This window comes from Pinus tabuliformis, chromosome X (assembly GCF_031772625.1).
Source record: "Pinus tabuliformis cultivar Carrire ecotype Pingquan chromosome X, CPIR1, whole genome shotgun sequence".
In the NCBI taxonomy this organism is placed as follows: Eukaryota; Viridiplantae; Streptophyta; class Pinopsida; order Pinales; family Pinaceae; genus Pinus; species Pinus tabuliformis.
The window spans coordinates 1,611,729,946-1,611,746,818 of record NC_142308.1 but is presented as its reverse complement, the minus strand read 5'-3'; the positions used below and the strand labels follow the sequence as shown (position 1 = coordinate 1,611,746,818).

General features: G+C 40.0%; 1 pseudogene; it reads right to left on the bottom strand.

The window, feature by feature from the left end:
- Positions 1–14,688: 14,688 nt before the first annotated feature.
- Positions 14,689–15,277, bottom strand: LOC149146206 (small heat shock protein, chloroplastic-like; annotated as a pseudogene).
- Between the last annotated feature and the right edge of the window lie 1,596 nt (positions 15,278–16,873).

Genomic DNA, 16,873 nt, shown 5'->3' with positions numbered 1-16,873 from the left:
AAATGGTAGAAAAACTGGGTTTAAAAAGATTGAAGCACCCAACACCATGTAGGGTGTCTTAGTTACAAAAAGGACACCAACTGCTGGTTGATGAGCAGTGCGAAGTGGAGTTTCACATTGGTAGGTATAAGGATAAAGTAACTTGTGATATCATGCCGATGGATGTGTGCCATATACTGCTGGGCAGACCATGGCAGTATGACAGGAAATTTGTCCACGATGGGAAGACAAACTGTTACAAGTTTGCTAAGGATGGGATAAATCATACACTAATACCAATGAAAGAGGAGGATACGGCAGAAAATGGTGGAACAAAAGGATTACTGTTAGGAGGAAAAGAGTTTCTACAGCAGATTGGAGATGATGAGGTAAAATATGCAATTGTGCGAAGGCCAAGAGCGGTGTTAATCCATACTGAGATTACTGACTTACCTGAGGAGATACAAGATATGTTGCAGGAGTTTAGTGACTTTGTGATGGATTATCTACCAGATAACTTGCCACCAGAAAGGAGTATCATTCATCATATTGATTTCATTCCAAGGGCTAGTTTACCAAACAAAGTTGCTTATCGGATGAGTCCAAAGGACAATGAAGAGATCAGGAAGTAGGTATAGGAGTTGTTGGATAAAGGGTTGATTCGGGAGAGTTTAAGTCCTTGTGTGGTCCCAACTGTTTTAGCTCCCAATAAAGGAGGTGAATGGCAGATGTGTATTTATTCTCGAGCAATTAACAAGATCACTACTAGGTTCAGGTTTCCTTTACCGCAGATAGATGACATGATGGACTATTTGAGTGGAGTGGCATATTTTTCAAAGATTGATTTGAAAAGCGGATATCACCAAATTCGGATTCGTGAAGGGGACAAATGGAAGACAACTTTCAAGACCAATGAAGGCCTGTATGAATGGCTGGTCATGCCATTTGGACTGAGCAACGCACCCAGCACATTCATGCGCTTGATGAACGAGATGTTGAAGGAATACATTGGAAAGTTCGTGATTGTATATCTAGATGATATCCTTATTTTCAGTAAGATGGAGGAAGAACATTTCTGACATGTCAGGTATGTCCTGGAAAAGTTGCAGCAAAACAAATTGTTGTTAAATTTGAAGAAGTGTACTTTTTTAAAGAAAGAATTGATTTATTTAGGATTTGTGATTTCAGAAAACGAATTAAAGATGGATCCGGAAAAGGTTGCAGCCATAGTTAGCTGGCCATCCCCCAGGAGTTTGTTTGAAGTGCGGAGTTTTCATGGGTTGGTGAGTTTTTATCGAAAATTTATAAAAGATTTCAGTGGGATTTGTGCACCCATGGTGGATACTGTTAAAAAGGCAAATCAACCTTTTCATTGGACAGATTTAGCGGAAAAGAGTTTTCAGCTGCTGAAAAAGAAGATCACCGAAAGAACAATTTTGAGGTTGTCAGATTTCAATAAACTTTTTCAAGTTCTTTGCGATGCTAGTGGGACAGCCATTGGAGGAGTACTCAGCCAAGAGGACAAGCTAGTGGCCTATTTTCAGTGAGAAATTGAATGAGAGTAGGCATAAGTATATGTCTTACAACAAGGAATTTTATGTAGTGGTCCAAGCACTGAAACATTGGAGATATTACTTGATGGTGAATGAATTTGTTTTGTTTTCAGACAATTCTGCATTGCAGTATGTTATGCAACAACACAAGCTAAACCATAAACATGCGAAGTGGGTGGAGTACCTCCAGAGTTTTACATTTGTATTGAAACACATTAGCGGTCAAGCCAACAAAGTGGCAGATGCGTTAAGCAGGAGAAATTTGATTTTACAGGAAAGCAGAGTGCAGGTGTTAGGATTTGAGCATCTTAAGGATCTGTATGAAACAGATGCAGACTTTAAGGAAGCGTACGAAGCTTGCCAGAATCCGCTGTTGAGAGACAACAGTTCATGGCTAGACTATAACATACAGGAAGGATTGTTGTTCAGGGGAGGACAGTTGTGTATTCCGGAATGTTCGATGAGGGAAAACTTAATCCAGGAAAAACATAGTGGGGGTTTAGCCGGACATTTTGGCATTGATAAGACTTTGGATCAAGTGAGCCACTTCTATTATTGGCCGAAAATGCGTAGAGACGTACAAAGATTTGTGGCTAGGTGTAAGATGTGTCAGCTTGCGAAGGGACACAGTCAAAATACAAGATTATATACACCCCTGCCTATTTCGGACAGACCATGGGACTCAATCAGTTTAGACTTTGTCTTAGGTTTGCCAAGAACATAGAAGGGGTTCGATTCAATCATGGTGGTGGTGGATTGCTTCACCAAGATGGCGCATTTCATTCCATGTAGGAAGACCAACGATGCCACACATGTAGCACACTTGTTCTTCACAGAGATTGTTAGATTACATGGCTTGCCGAAGTCTATTGTTTCAGATCGGGACGTGAAGTTCACAGGTCATTTTTGGCGGACTTTGTGGAAAAAGCTAGATACCAAACTAAACTTCAGCTTAGCTTATCACCCACAGACTGATGGGTAGACTGAGGTGGTGAACCGAAGTCTGGGGAATCTGTTACGTAGTCTGGTTGGTGAAAATTCACAACAATGGGATCACATACTTGCACAAGCAGAGTTTGCTTATAATGATTCACCCAACAGGAGTACGGGCATAAGTCCTTTCCAGATCCTATATGGGATGCACCCCCATGGTGTGCACGAGTTACGAGATTTGGGTCGGTTGGAACGAAGGAGTGTTGATGGTGAAGACTTCGTGAAGGTGATCAGCGAACTTCATGAACAAGTGAAATCCAAATTACAGGACAACAGCCAAAGGTATAAACAAAAGGCAGATTTAAAACGGCGGGAAGTGCAATTCAATGTAGGGGACCTGGTACTGGCACATCTACGCAAAGAAAGGTTTCCTAAAGGTGAATATAACAAACTGAAATTGAAAAAAATAGGACCTTGCAAGATACTGTGAAAGTTCTTTGCAAATGCATATGAACTGCAACTACCCCCGGGTATAGGAATCTCACCGATCTTCAATGTGGCAGACCTGTACCCTTACATTACTACTAATGTGGAGGATTGTTCGACAGAACACACACAAGACACCTAGGGAGAGACTGAGTCATAAGTCAAACAAATGCCTCCGGCCAAACCTCTAGGGATCGAACAAATCTTGGATACTCAGGTGGCCAGGTGGACTCGATGGCAAGAGTACTTATAGTACCTGCTCAAATGGAAGGATCGTCCAATTAAGGACAGTTCTTGGTTGGATGCAGGCCGGATTCAAAGCACTGGGTACTCGATTGAAGAGCTCATGGACAGGAGCCATGAGATTCATTCACCCCGGGAGCCTGATGCATGAGCATTCAACTAGGGAGGCGACAGCTGGATAAGTTGTTTTGATTAAGTTCACTTTTAGTTAGTTTTATTTTTATTTTTAAATGAAGGTTGTTACAACCAATGTTTTTATTTATAAACTGAATAGTAGCTAGAATAGGATTAGTTTAAAATAAGTTATAAATGAAACTGAATGAAATTGGAAAATAACTATAATGTAACTGAGGGTGGTTCCTCAACGGTATGAGGCTTCCAGCAAGCATAAATAGGCAACCTAGAATCAAAAGTAGGGTTGCTACCATCTAGATGAAAAAAATAAAGAAAGCATAACTCTGCACAATTTTATTTTTTTAATGAATTTAAAGAAAGCTTACAGGTATCCACTGTTTCAGATGCAACAAGTATAAATTATTGTGCATAGCAATTAGACAACAAATTGTGTGATTAACAGTCAAACTGTGCACCAAGATTGAAAGGATCAAATACGACAGAGCCAAACCATCTAGGTACATTACCAAATACATACTATTTGATTTAAATTAGAAATTTACAGTATATATATATATATATATATATATATATATTCATCGAGTCCACGGAAGTACAAGATAAAACTTCCAAATTCCACACAGGCCTCAAGACATAGAGCCCTAAAAAAATAACCAACAGTCCTTCATGCAAATGAGATAGGCCGAGGAGGGTTTCCGCAACCCAGATAGACGAAAGAAATACACAGACGAAACAACAGACATGACAACCAATAGCAGAAGGCCGAAACACATTCCCAAAACAGAAAACAAAATGGACAAGATGGGCTCATTGCATAAGAGGCAACCAAGTATCGACAAACCAACAAACTAAAACCCCAAGGATTAAACAACTATATCCCGAAACCAAAATGCAACCACAGAGTGTAGTCAAGGAAGGACCCTACCCGATTTAAGCAGATTGGACCCGAATCTTCAAGGACGAGACCACGATGTTTCATCCCCAAGAGCCAACCCCTTGCAGCCACAACAAAGAGGAGAGGGATACCTGCACAGTGACAAGAAGATTGTCAGAGAGGAAGCATAGCTATATAACACACAACAACACCAGAGAAAAAACAAGGAACTTGATCCACGACGAATACCTGAAGGGAAGGCCAGACTCCACAATCGAGCCACAAGTTGAAACCCCAACCTAAGCGCAACCAACGGCCGAAGTGCCATGATACCACAACCTACTCACCAGGAGCAAGGTCGTTAATAAAAACTACATGAAGGCGAAACAATGGAATTATAACAGGGTTTTTACCTGTAAAATAAGCAGCCAAGCCATCGACGAGTGTAACAGGCAGAGGGCCTGTGAAATGCGACCAAAACCCAGTTAGAAAACATCACCTGCAAGTTGTAAAAGAATCGTTCATAGATAGTCGAAATAAGGCATACCCAGAATGACAAACCAAACCTGAGACCTCCACGGAAAACCAGGTGTACAACAGCCACTAGGTCCAACGAAAAACATTCATATAATTAGAAAACGATAGAGGATCGGAACCAGAGAAGAACCAAGAGGATAGCGAGAAACAGAGACCCATTTTCTTCCAGAGCCGAACCAGACGAGCCATAGAGGAACAGAAGCATAACTCAAACGAACAACAACACAAATGAGCCCAGGTCGAGCCATACCATAGACGTCGTGCTCACACAAAATGAGACCAACCTCAGGCCGGATGCGCATTGAAGGCACCATAAACCCTCACCAAACCTCGGTGTTTGCCAGCACGGGAAGGACCAAGGATGGGTCAGCTGCCACGAAAATCTTGCCATGCAACCGTCTCGGGATTGCCATCAACCCACAAGATGAGGGTGCTCTTGCAGATCAACAAAAAGGTTTGGGGGATAAGAAAAAATCAAAACACTCAAAAGTTCGGGAACGATACCATCGACTAGTGTTTGGGGATGGAATTTCAATGGCTCAAGCGACCCTAACAGAGAGCACTATTCTAGTTGGTTAGGTTCGGGGTAGAAATTATACCCCTGCTCGACTACGGAATGGACCGCGGAGGTCTGGGGGAACCTGATGGTGCAACTACCTGGTGTCATCACTCTGTCTAGGGGGTGGTTCGCACTCATCTTCCCGCAACTGGACTAGGTGGATTGGGTCTTGATGAGGTACTGGCATATTGAAATGACTCTAGTCCTGCTTAAGAGGTGGACACCGCTTTTTGATCCTGAGAAAGAAAACATGGGAGTTGGTCCGATTTGGGTTCGCCTTCCTAGTCTTCCGCTCCAATTTTGGGCTGAGGACATATTCAAGGTTATTGGAGATGACATGGGGGTGTATCTTGACCATGATAGGGCATATCAGGATACAGGTTGTATGGCTTTAGCCAGAATACTGGTGTATCTTGACACTAGAGAGGGCCTAGTGGAGAGCTATCTACTTCAGATGGGAGAGATCACCAGGAGACAAATTCTCGATTACGAGGGTATCCCCTTTCATTTTCGGCAGTGCCATGAGGTGGGACATTTGTACAAAGACTGTCCCTTGTTGTTTGGGAAGCAGCAGGAACCTCCAAGGTCTCTGGTTTCAGCAAGTACACAAACGATGGAGGCAGATTTTCATCCACAGGCGGACCCTCTTGAGGTTACGGGGCCTCAACAACACGATTTTGGGGTGTCATCATCGCAACTAGACTCTGTGACATCCATGACACCTCTCACTAGAGCTCAAGCCAGAGAATCAGCTTTCTCAGGTACTCCTCCCCCTCCTCCTCTGTTTTCAAATGAATGTTTGATATCTGAATTTGCTTCTGCATCTATGTTTTTGTCTGGTTCGATTTTTGAGGTTAGCAAGTTGTGTTCCCTTATTTGCCCTGTTTTAACAACCCCTCCCCCTCCCCTCAGTACAAACCCCTCTACTATCCCGATTCCACCCTCTCCGACTCTTGGAGGCAGCCCAACCTCTAGTGGTTCTCACCGCTATTACCTTCGCTCCCTCCTTGCCTCTCAGACCCTAGCCTATGGATTGGATGAGGATCCCCTCCCTTCCATCCCCTTAAAACCCCCCATGGTAGAAAATCTCATCTTTCTAAAGCCATTAAGAGGGCTGGCATCGAAGTGGCTTCGGGCATACAAACCCCCATTGACTGGGTCCTTAGAGAAAAGGGCAACCCACAAAAAGTTACCCCATGAAGTGTCTCTCCTTCAACTGCAGGGGCCTGGCCAGCCCGAACAAAAAACTAGCTCTAAAGAGGTTATGTAATTCAGAGAGACTAGATGTTATTTTTTTGCAAGAAACTTTGGGGGAAGGGAGCCTGGTAAACAAATTGCTCATGAATTTCCTTCCGGACTGGGTTTTCCACTTCTTGGATGTTCGAGGGCGTTCAGGTGGTTGCGCCATGGGCTTCAATAAAAGAACAATAAAATTACACAATGTATGGGGGGGCGAGGGTTTCTTGGGTGCCGACATTTCATCCTCAGATTTCAATTTCCCTCTCAGGCTCGTCAACATTTATGGGCCATGCCATAACAGGGAACTATTATGGGGTAGACTACTAGAAGCCGATTTTATGCAAACAAAAAAATTGATCATTGGGGGAGATTTAAATTTCTCACTTGGGCTGGCGGAATCCTGGGGCAGCAGAGCCTAATGTGATCCCCTCTTGGTTTTTTTTAAACTTTGTTGGATTCCCACGACCTACTGAACATTGTTTCAACTAAGCTTATGCCAACCTGGAGGAATAGAAGGACAGGGGAGGATGCTTTGGCCAGAAGGCTGGACCGCTTTATGATAAAGGCCCCTCTTCTATCCAGATTGGATCGTTTTCGCTAGTGGGTGGGTTTGGGAGGGATATCTAACCACTCCCCAATTTTTTGGAGATTAGGGATGACAATCTCAAACCCCAGGTGCCTTTTAAATTCAACTCGACATGATTATCAGAAGTCGATTTCCCCAAAATAATCATTGACTCTTGAATACATTGTAGCCCGAGCGATCTTATCTCCCTAGCCGAGGTAATTGCAAAAAATTTGGCTTGCCTAAAATAAAAAACCATTGATTGGGTGAAGGAAAAACAATGAAAGGATGAGGCCGATCTTCAAAGGATTGAAGAAGACCTCAAATTATTGGAAGCCTCTAGGCTTACTAGTTTTTCTTCGACTAAAATGAAGGCACAATTAATCCATCTAGAATCGGAAAAGATTAGACTATTGAGACAGAAAGAGGAGTCCTGACATTTAAAAAGTAGAGCATTATGGCTAAAAGCTGGGATGAGAATTCCAAGTTTTTTCAACAATATGCCCGAGGGAGAAAGTCTATCAACACTATTTGGGAGCTACATGATCAAGAAGGCAGGGAGGCAAACACCTACAATCAACTGGCAGATATGGGTGTTCGTCATTTTTCAAAAATATACAAGGCCCCAAGGGGTGTTACCCTCCCTGACATCATCCACATTGCAGAGGCACTCCCTAGATTTGTCGAGCTAGAAGAGGTGGAGGCCTTAATTGCACCGGTTTCGCAGGGGGAACTTGAAGCTGTGCTGAAATGTTTCAAAAAATATAAAAGCCTCGGGTCGGATGGGTGGCCGGTGGAATTCTATAGCACCTTCATTGAGCTTATTGGGTCAGATCTTCTTAAGGCTATTGAGGATTGCAGAATCACAGGCAGAATGTATGAGGGGTTTAATGCGACATTCCTGGCCCTCATCCCCAAAATTGACAAACCCCTTACCTTTGATGATTATCGTCCAATCTCCCTCTGCAACAACATCTACAAAATCATATCCAAAACCATCGCCCTTCGTGTTAAACCTATCCTCTCTAGGATGATCTCCAAGGAACAATTTTCTTTCCTTAGTCATCGTCAGATTCACGAAGCTATAGGGACTGCCCAGGAAGGCCTCCATTCGATCAAAAAACAGAACAAAAAGTCCATCATTCTAAAGATTGATCTCTCCAAAGCCTTTGATCGGGCTAGTTGGTCCTACCTTCAGCTCATCCTCACTCATATCGGCTTCCCCCACTCCTTTATCTCCTGGATTATGTGTTGCTTCTCTTCTGCCTCCTTTAGTATCCTTATCAATGGTGCAGCTTTTTTTCATGTTGAGCGTGGTCTGAGATAGGGGTGCCCTCTCTCCCCCCTCCTTTTTCTTCTAATCATGGAAGGTCTAAGAAGACTGATAAAAAATGCTCGTGAGGCTGGTGACCTGGGGGGAGTCTGGATATTGGATATGACTACTCTCTCGCATCTTTTGTTTGTTGATGATGTACTTATATTTCTAAATGGTTCGTTTCGTGACTCATATGTTTTCAAGAACATATTATCTCTCTTTTGCAAAGAAATAGGTATGGAACCAAATTATGGGAAATCCACGATCATCTTTGTGACCTGTCTCCAAAATGAGGAAAGGTACGTGTCCCAACAATTTGCCTTTGTCAGACAAGAACTGGATGCTGGCCTAAAATACCTGGGGTTCAGATTGAAACCAAATGGTTATCACATCGTAATTGGGCATGATTCATTGCAAAAATTGAAAGCAGAATAAACATTTGGCAGCAACGTTGGCTCTCCAAGGCGGGCAAGCTCACTCTGATAAAATTGGTGCTCGAGGCCATTCCGGTATACTGGATGACTCTCGCTTGGATCCCAAAAGGTATTCTCAACAGGATACAACAAATATGTTGTAGATTCCTTTGGAGGGGTCAGAATACGGGGAGGAATTTTGCCTGGGTCCGCTGGGACAAGATTGGGAAGCCTAAAAAACTGGGTGGTTGGGGTTTAAAAGACCTTCAGTCCTTTGCAATGGCTCTCGCGACAAAAATGGGTTGGCATTTAATCAAATCCAAAAGCCTTTGGCAAGAGGTAATTTATTTCAAATACATCCACCCCCTCTCAATTATGGATTGGATTCACAGTCCCAGTATATCCTTTGTTGGTGCTTCCATCATCTAGAAGGCAATCTCCCAATCTTTCAGTATTATCAAGAATGAGCTAGCATGGCAAATTGGAAATGGAGCGCAGGTGCGTTTAGGCACAAATGCCTAGACCGGGTGTGGGAATGCCCATATCCTACCAAGGGCCCTTCGACATTTCCTCTCTGGGACAGGAATCACAAAGATCGCCCATATTGTTGTTGTCGGTTACGACCTCTGGGTGCCTTAGCGATGGCTGGATCACAAAGAATTGAACATTCTGGACAGATGGTATAGGGTCTGGAATCGTTTCATTGGGGCACTAGAGGAAGCCAATATCAGGCTAACTGAGAAAGAGGACGAGCTCATCTGGGCCACTGTCCCTCATGGGCAATACTCCCCAAAAGTAGGTTATGCGACTCTTATGACAGCCTGGGAAAATGGCATAATCAGCTGGTGGTGGCGCCACCTTTGGAAACTAAAAGCCCCCCTGAAAACAAAGTTGTTCATGTGGTGTATTCTCACAAACAAAGCCCCAACTGAATTAAACCTCATGAAATGGGCTTTTCACGGTCCCTCCAGATGTTGTTTCTGCAAATCCAATGTTGAAGATACGAACCATCTCTTCCTCCTCTACCCGGTTACGACATAGTTTTGGTCCTATATAATTTCTTCCCTTAACTTAAATACAAATTGGTCTGGCCAAAATTTAGAGGAAGCATGGCACCGTTGGTGGTTTGAGGCTCATACTCAAAAAGACAGAAATCTGCCCCTGATTGTTTGTTGGGGCATTTGGTTAAACAGGAACCGACTGATCTTCTAGGATGCTCCGATCAACTAGTTAACCACCTGTACCAACTCTGTTGCCATTTTCAATATGATTCCAGACACCCCGGACAACAAACCTCCTTGGGTCATCACTCCAGAACTCTTTGATACCAGTTTCTCGTGGGGTTATTTTGATGGCTCTGCCCAAGTCGAGGGTTGTAGGGGGGAGTTTTCCTTCACATCAACGAACATTTTTCTTTCAGAATCAAAGTTGGTCTTGGCAGGGGCACAAATAATTTTGCTGAGCTTCACAGTTTAAAACACCTTCTCTTATTTGCGCGGGAACAAAATTGTCAAAAGATTCAGATCTTTGGGGATTCACAACTTGTTATAAATTGGATAAACGATGCATATCATTGTCACTTGCACACACTCAGGGACACACTAGATGATGTCATTACTCTAAAATCACAATTTGATTTTATTGTATGCTCTCATATATACAGGGAAAGGAATGAGATCGCTGATCGTCTATCCAAAGAGGCCGCGCAGCTGAACAGGGGTCAATGGTTAATTCAGGAATTCAGAGATGGTGCTTTCTATCAGTTTTTCCACCGTCCATTCATTGAGATGAATGGGAATCACTCAGAATGATCACCTTGATCATTCCATGGTTATTTTTGTTTATGTCTTTATCAATTTTTTTTTTGACACTGCTACGTATTTAAGTTATCTCTGTTGTTTATAATTTTCTCTTTGCAACTATGTTGTAGCTTGTATATATGGTCTCGAACTCTTATGAATTGTTTCAACAGTGAATGCATTTCATACATGCTGAATGATACAACATGTAATTTTCTTAATATTATTAATGAAAATTGCGCCTTTTTCCTTGGAAAAAAAATATACTTTATTTTGTAAATTTTAATTTTGCATTTTTTATATATATTATATTGCACATTTATAGTATATTATAGATATTAGATCTCTTTTCAATAAAGGAATTACATATATTTCTCATACTAAAAAGTAAATTTTTTTTTTACATTAAATTTTAAAATAACGTTTTTATTATTTATTTTTAAAGTAACCTTACACATAATATCTCTCACATATACATATATAAGCAGACACACTATGTGTGTCGGCTAATATATGTATATGAGAGAGATATTGTGTGTAACTTACTTAAAAATAATAATAAAGTTATACGTTACTTTAAAATTCAATGTAAAAAAATATATATATTACTTTTTAGAATGAAAGATATATGTAATTCAATCTAATGCCTATAGTATGTTATAAATGTGCAATGTAATGTAAATATTTTAACTAGTGAAAAATAAAATAAAAATAACAAAATTGCAAAATAAAATAACCCTAAAAAAAAAAAAAAAAAAACTCACGATTTTAATAATCCATGTTATTGACCCATGGTATTCATGTGGAATATAGCATATTTTAGGGGGAATTAAAGTAGTCTTGATCCATCTTAGTTTGATGTTGTATTTAGATATACACAATTAGCTGTAGAAAATTATAGCAATGAATCCATATAGCCTGTAAAGGTAAAACTTTTTTATTGATATGTTAGCCCTGGGCATAACACCACATTTTATCTAATATTTTTGCCTACCTCCATCAACTTTTTACTAGGTTATATTAGGTAAAATATAATTTTATGATATTACATTTTACCCAATATTTCCCCTCAACTTATCTATTTCTTATTGTAAATTTTCTTTATATTTGAAGTTTGAGGGTGAGGGGAAATATTGTGTAAAATGTAATATTTAGGGTTAGGTGTGTCCGGAAATATTAGGTAAAATGTAATAATATTAATTTAATTAGTATTTCTCCTCATCCCTTTCCACTTTTTATTGGGTGGGGGTGGTAATAAATATTGTAATATTATATTTTATCCAAGATTTCCCCTCACCCAATTCACTTTTTATTAAAAAAATTATTTATATTTGAGGTTCATAAGTAAACTTAACTCCTATGTAAACATTTGATCCCAGTATGGTAGAGATATTGTAATCTTTAACATTTTGACTTGGTAAAAATAAAATAAAAAACATAAAATTAATAATTATATTTATATTTATAATTATAATTATAAATAATAATTAAACGAGCTTAGATCCATCTTAACTCCTGATCTACCAAGGGCCTAAATTTCTTGAGATGCAAATCTCTTCTAAAGTGAAAAGAGATTTGATCCCTCTAGACTCTTGGTAGATCCAGAGTTAAGATGGATCTAAGCTAGTTAAATAAAAATTGAAAATTAAAGCAATATATATATATATATATATATATATATATATATATATATATTAGTAACAAATTTAATTTAGTATTTAATATTATGAAAAGAATTAGAAATGACTTAATTAAATTATTTTTAATTAAAAATTAAAAATAAAGAGTGGTAGGAGGGGGAGGGGTACTCTATGGTCCCGAGGGGGAAAAAGTGTTTAAGTACTCATGGGGTAGAGATATATGGTCTCTACTAAGGACTTTTGTTAGCCAAACAACATCAGGTGGACACACTTATAATTATGGGAACTGAGATTATCTCATAATCTTGCATCTGGTCAAAGGCTCCTTACCAAAGGAAAAATTTATGGAAAACATCATGAAAAGAATCAGGAAAATTGCGAAGATATCTCATCCAAAGCATATTTCCATGTCCTAAGAGACTTCAACAAAGAAGCAGACAAGTATGCTAACGAGGGGTGTAAATTGAAGATAGGTGAATTAAAGATTAATGGCCAAATCAAGCATGTTATAATTCCTTAATGGTGGATGAAGTTTATTAAAAAAATTAGTTAAATTGGTTGATACAAGAAAATATAAAAATGGAAAATTAGGGGACCCAAGTGACTTCGTGGCAACCTCGAGGAAACACATGTATGCAAACAAATTGTCATGAAAGATTTCATAAACAAATAATACGGTTATGTGTTGTAAATTTTGTGTTTTGTTGGGGAAATTTTGTAAGGTATTCACCTACAAAACCCCTCTTTTTGTTGCTCAGATATATTCTCCTCAGGAAAATCATGTATTCCTATTGGAAAGGAGAAAACAATTGGAAAAATTTGATGAATTAGCTTTCTAATGCATAATCTATTTGTTGTGAACCAAGCACAAAATTATAAAATACAAATACTCATTCCAGTTAAAAAACTAAAAAGTTAAAATAAAATTAGATCGGTTAATAATAGTAATATATAAAATATTTATTATCCAAAGAGGTTGGATCCAATGGTGAAAAGCGGGGAGTTTTTCACCATTGGGCAAGGTTCAATTCCCATGAGGTTTAACCTAGGGACATGGGGGCACCTTGAGGTAGTAGTCAAATGTGTGGTTGCACCAAGAAAAACCATATTAAATGGTTTATTCACTCGTGCACACATAATTGGTTTAAATCCCACCATGTTTCCTCCTTTAATGTTAACCCCATTGGGGATGGAATAACATAAAGAACTTGCTTGAATTAAGGAGCAACTCTATAACAACCCAAATCACACACCTTCAATCACTCCAACCATTCTGGGCACTATTAATATTTCCGTATGGTCTTGATGGTTTCAATTAACTTATGGTGTTTCCACTTCAATTGGAATTTACCAGTATCATGGCATAATGTCTTGCATAATGAAGTCTTGGTTAATAAACCTTTTTGTATGTATGTGGTTAGTATATGGACATTTGGGACAAAAGACATTAACTTTTTTCATTGGTTTGATTCCCAATGAAGACCATATATTTTGGTATCAATTTAATAAAAATAAGCTTATTACAAACAAAAAATACAAAAAAAAACATATGCAATCATTTTTATATGTATGATAACAAGCATTTTGACATTGTTATAGGCATATTAACCTAAATCAACATCATGCCACCTATGGCTCCTGTTGGACACCTAATCCTAAATGGGTTAGTGTGGAAGCCGAATGGACAAAAGGAGTCCAAGAGACCTTGGGATGTGAAACCCAACGGTCACTACATGTACTATAAATGTAAACCATTTATTAATAAAATCGTACTGCATGATTTATCTTTCATATGCTTCTTACTACCCATGTGTGTTTAACATGGTATCAGAGCTGCAGGCGAATTTCTGCCCTGCCCAAATTTGAGCCACTTGTTGTGGCCTCTCTGTGCATGTCAGTTCTGTATTTCTGCAGATAGAATTGTCATTATTGTGTGCATGCCTATTTCATGCTGCAAACTGTCTGGCTGACACGCACCTGCACTCCTACCTATTCTGCCCATGCTGTGCATTTTTGTAGCCTGACACATCTGCCCTCTGCATGATAATCAGAGTCTGCCCTCTGCGTGATAATGGGTAACGCTTGGTATTCCCATCGAATACCTGCTCCTACAGTGTTGTCAGCGTTCCATTAGCGTTCCTTCTCTCTGACTTCTGTCGCTCAGATACACCAAAATTCTCCTTGCCACCCTAACGTATCTGACAGCTCTGCCTGATTCTCTCTGTGTCAAATCAATACCCATTTTTGCATTGAGCGCACTTCAAAGCTGTAGCAGAAGAATCGAACGGACGTAGTTATGAGTTTATCTTGGCCTGGATTGTATGAACGTTGGTATTAATGCTCCCTCGGCCCTCACAATCCACTGTCACAGTCCCATTGCTCGTGTTTCTCCTCCAGGGAAAGCATTAGCTCGTATTGTCATTCCAGCAAAGAATGCCCCAAGTTGTGTCGCTGAAACTGCTTCCTCATTTCTAAGCTCTTCTTTTCTGTAAACTTGGGGACAATGACCTTAAGCACGCCATTCTTCATTTGCGCTTTGATTTGATCCAGCTTGTACACTTTTGGGGGAAGTTCGATGCGGCTACTGTATTTCTGTTTACTGCCGTCCAATTCTGCCTCTGAGAGGGATTCCCCTTTTATCACCAGGGCATTTTCCTCAGCATGTCCACCCGCAGATACAGAGCTTCTTTATCTTCAACAGCTTCCCACGGCTTTCTCGGCCCGCCTCTGATCACATCCTCTGTCCAAGCTCCTCAGAAAGAAAAACGAATCCTCAAGAATATTAGGCCAACTCCCGCGGCGGATTTCCGGAGCCTGACGCCCTTCTCTGTCAACTTGAATCGACGAATCGTCCTCAGGCCTGTATTTCACTGCCTCCGTTGACAAGCCCCGACACATTACAAAGGCAGCAGAAATCCCCTGGACGGGCCGAAGGCAACAGGCATTTCTTGACGGCTGGAACTATCGATTTCAAGTCATTACTCTTTGCAGAAGCTACAGTAGCCATTTCGTCTTAGCCAAGCAGAAATAAAACCCTTCGAAATTTTCGCTGGAACGAACACGAATCTGACGACAACCTGCTCACTGATATTCGCAATGTGTTGAATGTGTTTTGAAGACCGTAAACTGTGCTTTGAAACTTTTGGCCGAATGGAATAATATACGATTCGTTGCCTTCAACAAAAACAACAAATATCATATCATGTGCTATGACCAATGCGCTTACAGGATCCCCGTGCGCAGGATAGCTGAAGGGTCGTAAATGGTAATCCCAATTACTATTTGGTATCTTACCTGTCAACTCTCGAATTTTTAGGCGGCTGAAATAATTCATAGTTTAGCGGTGAGAATTCCATGTTGTAGTGGCACATATTTTGAAGAATGATGCGTACAATTGTTTACATCCTTCATTAAATGTCAAATCTTATTATAAAAAGGCGGTGGTATATATATATAATTTTGTTTGGTGGATACGCTCCTGTGTCCATACTATCAAGATTTCCATCTGACAGTGAGGCTGAGTGAGGCTGCTCCTGTTCTAGATTTCGTTGAGCCGTCATCAGCTGGACACCCAGAAAATGGCCGACCACTACAGTGCAAACTGACATTGTAATTGTACCGCTAGTTTTGGTATCAGACAGTAAAAGGTTGAGGGTTCGAACCCTGAAAGAGGAAAGTATACGCCTGATTCCAGTGATTGCAATTGAATTATGATATCGACTAATGAAATGTAAAGATGCATCTCGCATTTGCACGCTGTTGGTATACACCCACATTGCTCTCGATTGATTATCTTTAACGTTGCTCCATACATACATTTACGGTGATCAGTTTTTGAGTATTACGTTGAATTGGCGTTGAAAATGTTGAATGCAGTCAAAGGGAGTTGCTAGATAACATTTTATGTTTGGATGAAAACATAAGCATGTTAATTCTTGTACAATTGTAATTGCTTATTTATATATTAGCAAATGTTAAGCGCTATATATACCTCAGTTCAGTACGCTGTACAATTTTGTAGTCTCGGGTATTGACATTTGCTGTCCAGTTGAATTTGCTGACCAGTCATATCAGAATTATATTTTCTCCCATTAAGAGTAAAATTTTGCAGCAAAAGTTTTTGTTACAGCGTGCATCCAATGTATTAGCAGTTCACTTCAGTCTCCGCATGATGTCTCCTTCAAGCAGTTCATTTCCTTCAAATACTCGAAATATGAAGCCATTAAATTAAGGAGGAAGGGAATTATTTCAAAGGGCACAAGATTGTTTTATATCGACCCTGCTGCAAGTGTCTACATATTTCTTTCTAGAGAATTCAAGTGCTTAAATTTGTTGTCATTATTCTGCGCTTTTCTTGGCACTCTTGAACTGGAGAAAATGGGGAAAGCTTATGAAGTATTAGAGTTTTTGAAAATTCTGATACAGTCTACTACTAATGACACAGTAAAAATCAACAAATCCTCTCTAGCTGACATTAGAATTTGTCTGCAAAATGCACAAGAGAAGATAGAATTTTTGCAGCTCGAAACTCAGCTACAACAAGAAGAATTAAAACAGAGGAGTCATCATTCTGAACCTGTTTCTGTTCAGAAGATTGAAACAG